This window comes from Magnolia sinica, chromosome 16 (genome assembly GCF_029962835.1).
Source record: "Magnolia sinica isolate HGM2019 chromosome 16, MsV1, whole genome shotgun sequence".
NCBI lineage: Eukaryota > Viridiplantae > Streptophyta > Magnoliopsida > Magnoliales > Magnoliaceae > Magnolia > Magnolia sinica.
The window spans coordinates 58,712,845-58,725,286 of NC_080588.1; the positions used below are offsets into that span (position 1 = coordinate 58,712,845).

General features: G+C 37.2%; 1 non-coding gene across 1 annotated transcript; it reads right to left on the reverse strand.

Moving 5' to 3' along the window:
• Positions 1–8,490: 8,490 nt before the first annotated feature.
• Positions 8,491–8,596, reverse strand: LOC131230090 (small nucleolar RNA R71). The gene has a single exon (XR_009163815.1). It is a non-coding gene; the product is annotated as a small nucleolar RNA R71 (small nucleolar RNA).
• Positions 8,597–12,442: the final 3,846 nt, after the last annotated feature.

Genomic DNA, 12,442 nt, shown 5'->3' on the forward strand with positions numbered 1-12,442 from the left:
ATTAGTATATGATTCGTAACAATTTGTTTATGAACAATCATTCTCTTCTAGAGAATTAAAATTTTTCTATGGCACACATATGTTAAATTAAGTTATTTATCAATGACGCATATGCCTTGCCTAATTGTCCATTATACCAGTTGAATAAAATATTAGCATGTGTTGTTCACCATCTAAAGTGTGGTCTACAATTTAGATAAATTATCGGTGCTTGTGTATCATCCATTACACTACCAAAGGATCAAAGTTTTTCAGGTTACTAATGTCACATTAGTATTTGGATGGATACTGTGGTCTATGTTACTAATAGCTATGTACTACATGATATACACTTGGAAAACTAGTATATATATATATATATATATATATATATATATATATATATATATATATATATATATATATATATATATATATATATATATATATATATATATATATATCTTATCTACACTGGCTATCCATTTTGCTAACTCATTTTAGGACTTTAACAAAAAATGAGGCAGATCCAAAGCTCAAGTGGACCGCACCATAGAAATAGTGGGAATCGAATGCCTAATTTTGCAAATTTCTTGGTGGCCACAAAAGTTTTGGATCAAGCTGATATTTGCATATTACTTTCATACATGGCCATGTGACCTTATGAATAGGTTGGATGACAAACGTACATCCCCATGGGCCTTATGAAGCTTTCAATTTTGAACGGTAGATGTCGTTATCCTTCATGTTTTCTGTGGTGTGGTCTACTTGATCTTACAATCTACCTCATTTTGGACTCATGCCCTAAAATATTATGACAAAATGGATAGACAGCATGGATCACACACATACATCATGGTGGGACCCATAGATTTTGCGAGTACTATTCTCTAGAATTTCATGAATTTGACCCCGCTTCAAGGTGAAATTAATTATATTCGTGTTTTCCTCTCATTTAAACACTGCTCAAAGGTAATTATTATTTATTTGCTCTCATTTACACCTATTATTTAGAAAAACAAACAACCCCTTAGAAGAACATAGATCATGGGTCATATTTAAGCTAGAATTCTTGGCTGTTGGGCCATCCTTGGCCCATTCTCGCCCTTAGGCTAAAGGGCTGCTAGGTGCACATCATACAACACATGCTATCACATGCTATCTTGATTAATGTCAAGCACTTGGTAAATGGAATGGTAGAATAATTGGTAACACATGCAAAATCATGATGCATGTGTATACTTATGGACAGATGGGACACATATGAAATGCTTGGCGATTGATAGTAGGGCAAGTGGCACGTGTAGGTAAATACGGATGCAAACACATGTAGAATATTTGACACATGTGATATATGTGCATGGAACATGATATTCCAGCATGCGCCGTCCGAGACTTTTAGTGGTTATAATTTTAACCTAACCTTTTGATCAAAGATAGACTATACTTGAATATGGTCATATTAAATATAAACGTTGTCCTCATTTTTCTCCTTTTGTTGTCTTTATTTCCTTCTTTTTTGTGTGCAAAAGGATGATGCTTGACAATTCACATACATATTATCAATACAAGATAGCATGTGTTGTACATTGCTTGCATCCAAAGAGCCCCTCGGCCTTATCTTTTGGGCAAATTCATGTGATAGTTCACTAATTTTCTTTTTTGATACTCTAGTAGAGTACTAAGTTTGATGGTTGAGCACTTGGAAATTATGTGGCATACATCAACTAAAATTAAATTGATTGAATTGTGGGACCCATCATCCTTACAACTTATTTGTTTAAATAAGATTATTGGATATGTAATTATATATGTGGCATTCGATCAACTAAAATTAAATTAATTGAATTGTGGGAACCATTGTCCCTGGCAACTTATTTTTTGAAATAAGACGATTGTTTATATTCAATTTTAATTGTCCATAAGTGTCCACCAATCCCATAATTAGACAATTAAATCAACATAATTTTTTATTCAAAATAATTTTAAACTTGGACCATAATTTAGATGGTTTGATTTGATTTGATTTACTTACATCCATGTGTGCAATTTCTTAATTTGTGCCTTTTAAGTGTGCACGTGGCATCGTTCTCGCTATGTGGCAATTCCAGTCCTTACTAAACTATTAGATTGAGAGCGACTAGGGTTGCCACAAAGCAAATTCACCTAATATTTTCTGAATTGAAAAGAATTTTCATGCAAATAATAAAAAAGATCTGATTTATATTCAATAATTAAAATTTGAATGAGAATATTCTACGTATAAATCAGATAGTCAAAACCCTAATTCTATTATAGTTATTAGACTCTCATCACAAAATGAAACACTTTAAAGCAATTAACTAATAATAAACCTCGTTTTAACACTGAGGTCTTGGTATCGATTCCCTACGGGGGGTGGCTAACAGTGAAGTGTGAACTAACAAGCTAACAAAAAAAAAAAAAAAATTAAAAATAAAAATTAACTAATAATAAAGCTATCCTTAAAATCATTCTACCATTGATTTAATTAAATAAAAAATTAAAATATATTATTAATCAAGTTATTAAAATTAAACAATAAAAGTAAGGCAGAAATAATTGAATTTAGCAAAATAACATCCTTGCTAAATCCTTCAATGGTAATTATTGCATCAACAAGGTACTCCATTTTACCATAAGAAGATTATCACAATTATGATTTTTAATATCCATTACAATGCAGTCGTATACAATACGCACTGCAAGGGCAATATGAGCCGTTATTAGCTGATACATGGCTAATACAAGTCCCTCATATCGGCCCATATCATATTGGAAATTCGAGTTGGGGATATTCAAACCATGATCATGACTGAATACCAACCGATGTGGTCACATGTAGAGGATTTGGGCATTGTGAAATATAAAAATCACATGTAAAACACAAATCTTTTCAAAGTCCAATTTTAAAATTTCCACATACCACTCCATAAAGATTTGGAGTGGTATATGTGATAGATTTGGACCATTCATCTGCTGGATCCCAATGTGGACAATCCATACCCCAAAATCACATCAGAGTAGGAAACATGCGCCAACCCTTCAACTTTCCATACATTCGATGAATGTAGCTATGATCCAAACTAGCTTCTACTGTACATACTATAAACTGTGATCATTTATTTCTTTTCTCACCCTAGTCTAAAATACCTTACTATTATTATAAAGAGATAAATTCTCCACTTGAACGGCTAGGATCACTGGACTTTAGGAGTTTTGTGGGGCCTAGTTAATGATTGGCTTGTCCATGCATATCATGGGTCATGCCTAACTTAGATAAGTGTTTAGCATGGAATCCTTTCTTATATTTTATTATAATGACTAGAATTGAACTAATCTAGTAAACGCAGAAGTGAGTTCATTGATTCAACGGCTACTTATGACACTTATGAGAAATATGCTTAAAAATAATTAACATGGCATATATTAACTAAAAAAATTATATAAGTAAATTGAAGACTTCGTCAAAGTCCTAGAATTATATTTGTTCAACAGCCCTAACCTCTTATTCGTGAATGCTTGCACATTGAAATAAGATAATTGGATAATTTTTATTTCTATCTGTCTATTACTAGTCCAATCTTATGATTACATGTGCAAGTCATGATACCAAGCTAGGATAAAAGAATGCTGGGTTAGGTTGACAATCACTATTGAACTTTTACCACAACTTCTATCATGAATCTTCATAATTAGATGACGATGACGATGTAAAGATCCATCCGCACCAGGACCCGCAATATGGAGAAATGATGTTTAAATTAGTTGGATTCAATGTATGCAATTTCTCACTAATTTCTTACTACCTACATTTCATCTGTGACAGAACCTGCCAGAGTACGAAAGTATCTCTCTAGAAAAACAGGAAATGATGACATGGGTTGGAAGGGGTGATGGGCATGGGCATATGCCCCAGTGCATGGACAGGGGTGCATGATCTTAGGGATTCGGCTGAGCCACGGCCGCACCCTTGTGTCGGACCCAAGCCCTACATAGACCCGTTACAAAGCAAATAAAGGACAGCTACCCAACCCCTTAAAACAAGTCTCCCTTCAAAGTACACAAAATCCTATTTTCAGGTTTTGTCCTCTCTCTCTCTCTAAGCTGGACGCCACCCCCTTGACAAAAAAAAGGGAACAAAGACCAGACACCCCTTGCTTCGACCTTCCCTGACCAGCCACACCCTCTTTTGACATTTTTTACATCTCAACCCCTACAATCAGGAAATATATCCATTTACCCCCTCATGTTGAAAGGAAGCGGATTGCCTACCTGTGCCTGGGGCTGTGTGGGGTCCACATAGATGTACTTGACAATTCCATTCCGTCCATATGTTTTGACAATAGGAATATAAAAATCAAGAAGATCCAAAACTCATATGGGCCGTACCACACGAAACAGTGGGGATTGAACTTCTGGGGTGACATAAGTTTTCTATCAGGATGATATTTGTGCCTACAGTTTATCTAAGTGATAATAAACCTATGAACGGTTTGGATGGTATATAAATATCATGGTCAGCTCCAGGAAGGTCTCAATGGTGGACTGGTTCCAGTGTTTCGTTTGGTGTGGTCCAGATGAGTTTTGTTAGGTTACTGTTCTATTGTGGTCTTTTAAAACAGGTGGACGGAGTGGATTTGTCACTGACATCTCCGTGGACCCCACACAGCTCCAGGCACAGGAATGCGGATGGCCTCTTGCACTGCGTCTCCAGCTGGGAATGGACGGGAGCTTCGAGTGGCCACCGTGATATATGGATTTTATCCACACTGTCCATCCATTTTTCCGTGGAATTTTATAAGATATGACCAAAAGTTAGGCAGACTCAAGTCTCAAGGGGACCACACCACAGGAAGCAGTAGTGATAATGATTCTCACCATTGAAACTTTCCTAAGGCCCGCCGTGATGTTTATTTGCCATCCAACCTATTTATAAAGTTACATCGACCTGTATGAAGAGAAAATACAAATATCAGCTCGATCCAAAACTGTAAGAGTTTAATCCCCATTGTGTGGTCCACTTGTGTCTTGGATCTACCTCAGTTTTGGGTTTATTTTCTAAAATGATGTGAAAAAAATGGATGGACGGTGTGTATAAAACCCTTACATCACAGTGGTTACTCAAAACTCCTGTCCGTTCCCAGCCGGAGACAGGCGGGGGTGCAGGTATTTCTCTGTGCCCGGGACTCCCCTTCCATGTCGAAGGAAACGGTATAACAACATTTATTAATTCCACACGGGAGCTGGCCCATCAACACCAGCCACATGTGCTAATATGGAACACGTGTGTGAGATTTGAGATTTCCATATGATGGGTCTACACTAGTTAGATATTCTCCCTTGCAATCAGATCATTTTACACCTCAGGTGGGCCACATCTAAATAAACGGATGAATATAATAAAAAAAATGTCACACTCAGATCCATAGCTCAACTGGCAGACTGAGTGGAGATACGTCGTTTCAACACCTAGGTCTTGGTATCGATCCGTAGCGGGGGTGGCAGAGGTGGCAAACATGGAGTGTGTGTACTGATATGGGTGTGTACTAACAAGCTAACCTCAAATAAATAAATAAATACTTCAAGGTAATTCTGAATCCTCATATGTGTTTGCATTGGGTTGAAATGCAATAGAATCCAAATCTTTCATCTGACGGCAAGTATTTGGAGGGCATTGGAAGTCTTCCAAAAATATTCACAAGATTTAAATTTGATTAATTACATCAGCTTTCATATACCAAATTAGTGTATATATATATATGTGTGTGTGTGTGTAATGTTTATTGTAATGATTATAATAAGCTCATCAAAATATATACTTTGGCAAAAAAAGAAGAAATTTGAGCCTTAGGTGTGCCACGAATGCAAGGATCACAAATAAATGACTCATCAATATTTTTTACCCATCCATTTAGATGTCCAACGTTTCGATGGTTTGGATCATTCTATTGATGTGATTATAGTGTTGCAACAGATAATTGGATTGTTTCGGGGTATCATCCTGCCATGTGTTGAGACTCAAATATTACATAATTTTTTTCATTTATATCTTAGTTTTATGAACATAAATCATCTTAATATTCTATTTTACTCATGTATGTGTTGCAAGGTGAATTTAAGAGCTTGGATTGAAAAAAGGGTGCTAAAAAGTAAGAATTTGATACTCAAAAATCACCAAGGCAAGGGATGGATCTTAAGAAACCAAGATTAAAGAATTCACGTGCCAACGATCCAAGAAAACTAAGTGAGGAATGAAAAGAATTGAAGATTTGAAGTGAAGAATCCTGAAATCGTCCTGAAAAGTGTATTCTAAAGCTCTCAAGTCTATTTTGAAAAACTATGCAGCAGGAAGTCTGTTTTGAACGAACTATGCAGTGAGAAGTCTATTTTGAGAAAATACATATATTTGAAGCATTTTCTAGGGTTTTCAACTTTGTACGAAAATTGGAGTTCCCTACTTATAAATAGGGCCTCCTAGGGCATTCTTAAACATCATTAGAAGCATTCAATAGCAAAATTTAGGGTTTTTAAAGAGTTTTTAGTTTTATTAAAGCTTTATAAGTTGTTTATTTCCTTTTAGATCTTTTCTATTTGTAATTTTTTCTTTATTTCTTGTTGCTTTTTATTTCTGCAATTTAATTATGTTTTTCTAAGTTCCCTCTAGCCCAAGCTAGAAGGGAAGCACATGGGTTTAATATTTCTTTAAGTTATGATGATTGATTGTTTTAATGATAAGAAAAATGGTGTATGCATGTTATCTATTATTTAGGTTTTATTTTTTATCCTCTTGTGAGATCCATATGTTTCCATCATATGAGATCCACATTGATGGATAGGCTTACCCTAGATCAATCAGATTTCCTAGATAGGAGAGGTTCTCAACCTGTTATATTTCTTTGATATTCATTATCTTATAGATATTGAATACTTAAAATCACTGGCGCTTGAGAATATATGTCAATGGTGCAAATCCATTATTTTCTAATCTTTTATATCATTTATTAAAATATTTAAACTGTTTTATTTTCCGATTAGGCTGACCATAGTGCTCAGATCCTAATTGTGTTATCCAAGTCATCATGATTTTGGAACATTAATCTATCTGTGGAACTTTGAAGCTTGGGTGTTATTTTATTCAGTTAAATTACATCCATTCAAAAATCCCAAAATCAAATCATCAGATTAATTTTTATTACTTAGTTTGTTTTGCATTTGATTATTTTTTTCTTCTCACAATTCATCTCCTTGTGGGATCGACCCTGTATTCACGGGATACTACTTACGAACCTCTGCATTTGGAGGCAAGCAATCAAGTTTTTGGCGCCGTTGCCAGGGAGAGACTAAGATAGATCAGATCTGTGCAAGATAACTAAGGTAAGTTTTCTTTTAAACCCTCCAGATTTTTTGTAGATTTTTTTATTTTTATTTTTTTATTTTCTTTTCTTTTTCTTTGAAAATAAATTCAGTTGGGTCTTTCAAGCACTAACTATGACATAAGGTTGCCTTGCTTGGGATTTTATCACCCAAGTGCTATGGTTATCCTACAGTTGCTGTTTGATCACAAAGATCATTCACTGAATCTATTTTTCAAATTGGCATAGTTTAATTTCTGCATTAGTTTTACTTTTATTTATTTATTTATTTTAATTAAATTTTTTTTTTTGTGGATTGAACCCTCATGGTTGGCTCTGCCACCTGGGTTGTTGATTTATTTTGCTTTGTGGACTGAACCCTCATAGTCGGCCCTGCCACCTGGGTTGTTGATTTATTTTACTTTGTGTACTGAACCCTCATGGTTGGCCCTGTCACCTGGGTTGTTGATTTAAGTTTTTATTTTTATTTTAAGTATCATACTTGCGATTTGAATTAGTGGTATTTGTTGTGTGGTGTAGATGGTTTATGTCCCGTTGGAGTAGGGATCAAAACAATCGACTCTCCTCTGAAGGGGGACTAGTTCCAGGCCTTTATTATTCACTTAGAAGAGGCACTCAACATCACTTGAATTCCATGGCAGACCCAGTTGATAATCCAAATCCAAATCTGCTAGATCTAACTATAAATCAAAATAGAGAAAATCAACATAATCCTCCTCTTGAGGATGAAAATGAAGTTCATAGGAATGTATTAAACCAACCACGGACTTTACGTGAACATTTACACCCTGAGAGATCAACTTTACCATCTTGTATAATGTTCCCTGCTCACACAGGGAACATTGATTTTAAACCAGGTGTGATTCAATTAATTCCTAAATTTCATGGCTTGGATTCTGAAAGCCCCTACTTGCACCTCAAGGATTTTGAGGAAGTAATTGCAACGTTACAAGTAAACAATGGCAATAGAGATGTACTTAAGCTTAGGTTATTCTCATTTTCTCTAAAGGATCGGGCCAAAGCCTGACTCAACTCTCTAAGACCTAATACCATCACTTCATGGCAAGCTTCAAGTAGAGAGTTTTTGAAAAAGTTTTTTCCCGAGCACAAAACAAATGCACTAAAACAAGAAATCATGTCATTCTCCCAAAAGGGGAATGAACTATTTTTTCAAGCTTGGGAGCGCTTCAAAGACATTCTAATTACATGTCCACATCATGATTATGAACCACGGCACGTGATTGATGCTTTCCGAAAGGGGCTCACCATGGATACCCGTCAGTTTATAGAGATGATGTGTGGTGGAACCTTTCTTGACAAAGATCATAATGAGGCTTGGGATTTTCTAGATTTGTTAACAGAGAATACGCAGACATGGGATGTCTCTGCTAAATCAGACCAAACTAGACCCATTCCTAGAGAGAAAGTGGAAATGTATGTCCTAAGAGAGGAAGACGACCTTAATGCAAAATTCGCTGCATTGGCTAGAAAGGTCGAAGCCTTGGAAATTAGGAAGGTTGATATGGTTAAAGCAAATACTTCCTTAGGTAATTTTTGTAGCATTTGTGGTGGTACAGACCATGACACAAAGGATTGTCTAATAATCTCAGTTGTACAAAATATCACACATGAGCATGATCAAGTAAATGCGATAAAAAATTACCAAAGGTCAGTTATGCAACCAATGGGAAACACGTATAATCCAAATTGGCGTAACCATCGTAATCTTAGTTGGAGGAATGAACCACAAATTAATGCGCCCAATGCACCTCAAATGCCTCCACAAAATAACTTCTTTGGGGCACCTAACAATGCACCATATGTGCCCCCACCAAAGCGATCATCTGTGGAGGATGCATTGACCACATTCATGAACTCTCAAGCTCAAATGAATCAGTCTCTAATCCAATCAAATCAGGAATTAAAGACAGCTGTAGCTATGATTGAGACTCAACTAAATGCTAGGGAAAAAGGCACCCTTCCTTCTCAACTTGTGCCAAACCCTCGAAACACACATTTTATTGGAGACTCAAATTCAAGTGAACTACATCATGAACAAGCTAAGACCATCATTACCTTGAGAAGTGGAAAAGAGGTCGACAACAAGATAATGCAACCGGTAGAAATACCGGAAGATGAACCACTGTCTCGAGAAAATGATGAACCGGCTATTATTCAAGAGCCGCAACAGCAAAAGGATAAAGAGACTAAGTCATATGAGCCTCCAGTTCCCTTCCCATCTAGACTTCGGAATCCAACTGTCCCCATGAAATATCAAAAGGTATTGGATGTGCTCCAAAAGGTTATTGTCAATATTCTTCTGCTTAATGCCATTAGACAAATTCCATCATATGCTAAATATCTTAAGGACTTGTGCACTGTAAAGAGGAAATTAAATGTGCACAAAAAGGCATTCCTTATTGAGAAAGTGAGCACTATCATTCAACAAAGGGTTGTACCCAAATACAAAGACCCGGGAAGTCTCACTATTCCTTGTATTATTGAAAATTTCCAAATTGAGCATGCTTTGCTAGATTTGGGTGCAAGTGTCAACTTAGTACCTTATTCGGTTTACAAACAAATGGGGTTAAGCGAGCTTAAACCAACCACGATTACACTCTAACTCGCTGACCGCTCTATTAAGGTACCAAAAGGAATTTTAGAGGATGTGCTAGTCTAAGTGGAGAAGTTCTACTTCCCCGTGGATTTTATTGTACTAGACACTAAACCACGTGTAAATGCTAGCGCTCAAGTTCCCATCATTTTAGGCCGCCCATTCCTAGCAACTTCAAATGCAATCATAAATTGTAGGAATGGAATGATGAACTTGTCTTTTGGTAACATGACTCTAGAGCTAAATATTTTCAATCTATGTAAGCAGCCCATTGATAATAATGAAATCCATGAGCTGAATTTCATGGACTGCTTGATAGAAGAAGAGGAATTGGAACCTGGTCTGACTGAGGAATTGATTCAAGTCATTGGAGACTTGAAAAATTCTAATTTAGAAAAAGTGCTTGCTGAAATTTTTGATGATAATGAAAGCACTACCACCTAGGACATTGGTATGTACCAATGAAGACCGCGCACTTAAATCCCATCTATCGAGGACTTGCGACCTCTGCCATCACCAACCAATGTTCCAAAGCTTGATTTAAAACCACTACCAAATGAGCTTAAGTATGTATACTTAGGTGAAAATAAAACTTATCCTGTGGTGATCTCTTCATTTTTAGAGAAGGATCAAGAGATTAAATTGTTGAAAGTTCTAAGGGACCACAAAGGAGCCTTGGGCTGGACCATTTCTGTCATCAAGGTTATAAGTCCTTCTATATGCACCCATCGGATCCACCTCGATGAGGACGCCAAACCAATTAGACAACCTCAAAGGCGTCTCAATCCAAACATGATGGAAGTTGTAAAAAATGAGGTGATCAAATTGTTGGATGTGGGAATCATCTATTCAATATCCGATAGTGTTTGGGTGAGTCCAACTCAAGTAGTCCCAAAGAAATCCGGAATAACTATTATGCAGAATTCTAATAATGAACTCATACCAACACGTGTCACCACTGGTTGGCGTGTTTGCATTGACTATAAAAAATTGAATCAGGTCACAAAGAAGGACCATTTCTGTAACGTCCCGGATTTTCACTGTTTTAGATTTCTAAAAATCCTTGAAAAATTTTCTATTAATTAACTTATAATATCACTTAATGATCATTAACACTCAATGTTAGTTTATACAAGGGTGTGCCAGTGAAGAACCGCACAAGTCCGATTAATTATGTAACGTCCCGTCCAACCAGAACAGTGTACTGGGGCGTCCACATAGGATTTGCCACAGGACCGTCCGTTTAAGCCACTCGTAGTGAGGTATCACAAATAAATTAGACTAAGATTAGCCCAATTGATTAGGCCAGACGGATCCTGATAGAACCTGGTGCAGGCCTCCAAGTCAGATGGCCGTTTACACCTAGCGACAGCTCGTGCGGGCTATACCGCGACACGGGAAGGTCAGAAAATTATAAAAATTCAAGGGAGCATATATCTCACTGGGCTTGGAAACTATCGCGGGCCACGGACCCAGTGGACACCTAGAAGTAGAATCTGGCACTTGCCAGATGCGCCCCACCAATGCCAAAATTAGAATCTGGCACGTGTAAATAAAACTGAAATGTAAGACATTTCAGCCGTCAGATTTCTTCATAATTTACGATGAGGGTCTAATGTATTTTTCTACACCCGCCCACAAAGATTTGGGTCCCGATCATGGCACGGTGACCGTTGATCGCGAATCAGACCCATGCGACCAAACTCCATATCTGATAATTTCTAAATTTTGCATGGCCCTTCATCGGGCCATGGAGCACCTATCCTATAAGTTTCATGGTCAGAGGGCCACCGGAACTGCCACGGTTATCAAAACAAGCTCTAGATCGCTCGTTGGTGGACCACTAGTTCCAAAACTATATAATAATGTCCGTCTCATTGGGTTTGACGTCCATCGCGGGAATCGGACCTGGGTACGGTCTAGAACCGATCAACTTGAGCTGAAGGACGAGTGCATGAGAAGTGTAAATACCTTAAAGGAACGAGTTAGAACTTAAGTGAATTGAGTCGTCCACCCTTATGCAAAGTTGAGGATTTCAGACCGTCGGTTTACGACCAAACTTTACCCATGGAGTAAGGATATTTTCCTGCTCATATCCATATAGCCGCGGCCCTGATCGACTATCGGTGACCATTGAACAGACTTCTTATCATATCTGTCGATCGGCGCATCTAAATGGCGGCCCGATCATATCCATACGTAGATCATCATTAGGGCTAGCTATCCTATGGTGTATATTGACTTGTACACCCCATAGTGGGCCCTAGAGGCTAGAAAGACCCTCTCATAGGTCAGTATAGTAAAAACCCAACACTTGGGGCCATTGTCACCAAATCTGGCATTATAAAAGGGCCTCATTTGGGGCACTCCTCTCTCCATACGAATTTGCCCTAGAGAAAAGAAAGAGAGAAAGAGAGAAAGAGGAGAAAAGAGGAGAAAAGAGGAGAAAGAGAGA